The sequence below is a fragment of the Cervus elaphus genome, chromosome 1, assembly GCF_910594005.1.
Source record: "Cervus elaphus chromosome 1, mCerEla1.1, whole genome shotgun sequence".
In the NCBI taxonomy this organism is placed as follows: domain Eukaryota; kingdom Metazoa; phylum Chordata; class Mammalia; order Artiodactyla; family Cervidae; genus Cervus; species Cervus elaphus.
Window position 1 is genome coordinate 26,431,570 of NC_057815.1, and position 2,287 is coordinate 26,433,856.

Below are 2,287 nucleotides of genomic sequence, written 5' to 3' on the forward strand. Positions count from 1 at the left end.
TTAATATATTGCAAAAGAAGTCACTTTTGAAGAGATTTATAATTCAGAGATGATCACTTAGTGTTAGATTATGGGAACACATCCTCCAAGATAAGGCTGCTATGTCTGATATCTAAAAGTGAATTAATTTTAATGCTTTATATCTAATATATTTAATGTCAGAAAATAATTTTAACTGGTAGACTAGAGTAGCTTGTCTACCAAGGCTTCCCTGGTGGCTCAGATGGTAAAGCGTCTGCCTACAACGCGGGAGACCCAGGTTCAATCCCTGGGTTGGGAAGATCCTTTGGAGAAGGAAATGGCAACCCATTCCAGTACTCTTGCCTGGAAAATCTCATGGATGGAGAAGCATGGTGGGCTACAGTCCATGGATTCACAAATAGACACGACTGAGCAATTTCACTTTTCACTTTCAGAGTAGCTTGTTAATCAGCAAGTTACGTATTAGAAAGAAGTTCTCTTGGACTTCCCTGGTAGTCCAGTGGCTAAGAATTCACCTGCCAGTCCAGGGGATTCTCTGTCAATGTAGTTCCATCCCTGGTCCAGAAAGATTCCACATGCTGTGGGGCAACTAAGCCCTTGCACCATCAGCTACTGAGCCTGTGCTCTAGAGGCCACGCACTGCAACTACTGAAGCTGGTATGCCTAGAGCCCATGTTCCCCAACAAGAGAAATCATCACAATGAGAAGTCCACACACTGCAACACACTGCAATGAAAGAATAATGCTTATTTGCCTCAACTAGAGAAAGCCCTAATGCAGCAGCAAAGATCCAGTTTTTCCAAAAATGAATAAGAAAAGATTTTTAAAAAGGAAGTAAGTTCTGATTTGTGATGTTAAGGTAATCCATTACACATAGATTAACTAAAAATGCTTTGGTGATTGCATTAGTCTTACATTAACATGTGGGAAAATTTTCATGAGGCCTACATACAGTTACCTAAATGAAACCTAAATATCCCTGTGTCCAAATATTCTTTTAAGAGGTTTTTTATATTGCCTGTTGCAAAGTAGAGGGATAACTGATTGAATTTACCCTGTAAATGTTATCATTTCTACCTTAAATAAACCTTTCATATAAGAAGTGGTCTGTGATCTTAAAAGGATAGAAAGCTAATAGGTGCTTATTCAACAGATGGCTGATATATGAGGACAGAATATGCTCTGTGGTTTACTTTCATTGCATATTATTCTCACATTTTAGAATAGCTACCCACCTCAAAACCACTTGGAAATAATCATTGTCTAACAAAGTTAAGTTGCACGTAACAAAACTAGTTTTGGTTTATTCCCACAGATAGGAGAAAATTGACTTGATGACCTAAGGGATTAACTGAAATATAGATTAATTGCAGAAAGGGTTTGCTTTAAAAATTCAAGAGACAGATTGACAAGGGGCAGATATGCAGATGACACAACCCTTATGGCATAAAGTGAAGAGTAACTAAAAAGCCTCTTAATGAAAGTGAAACAGGAGAGTGAAAAAGTTGACTTAAAGCTCAACATTCAGAAAACAAAGATCATGGCATCTGGTCCCATCACTTAATGGCAAAGAGTGGGGAAACAGTGGAAACACTGGCTGACTTTATTTTTGGATCACCAAAATCACTGCAGATGGTGATTGCAGCCATGAAATTAATGCTTACTTCTTGGAAGGAAAGTTATGACCAACCTAGATAGCATATTAAAAAGCAGAGACATTACTTTGTCAACAAAGGTCTGTCTGGTCAAGGCTATGGTTTTTCCAGTGGTCATGTATGGATGTGAGAGTTGGACTGTGAAGAAAGCTGAGCACCGAAGAATTGATGGCTTTGAACTGTGGTGTTGGAGAAGACTCTTGAGAGTCCCTTGGACTGCAAGGAGATCCAACCAGTCCATCCTAAAAGAGATCAGTCCTGGGTGTTCATTGGAAGGACTGATGCTGAAGCTGAAACTCCAATACTTTGACTACCTGATGTGAAGAGGTGATTCATTGGAAAAGACCCTGATGCTGGGAGGGATTGGGGGCAGGAGGAGAAGGGGATGACAGAGGATGAGATAGCTGGATGGCATCACCAACACGATGGGCATGAGTTTGAGTAAACTCTGGGGGTTGGTGATGGACAGGGAGGCCTGGCGGGCTGCGATTCATGGGGTCGCAAAGGGTCAGACACGGCTGAGCGACTGAACTGAACTGAGCTAAAGCAAAGTAAGATCTAAAATATCTTTGCTTGGTTTAAAATCTAAACTAATACTGATGCATAAGACACTAATTTTTCAAGATACAAAATGTTTTATTATTATGTAT

General features: G+C 39.9%; 1 non-coding gene across 1 annotated transcript; it reads left to right on the forward strand.

Moving 5' to 3' along the window:
* Positions 1-208: 208 nt before the first annotated feature.
* Positions 209-280, forward strand: TRNAC-ACA. Its single transcript has one exon. It is a non-coding gene; the product is annotated as a tRNA-Cys (tRNA).
* The last annotated feature ends 2,007 nt before the right edge of the window (positions 281-2,287 follow it).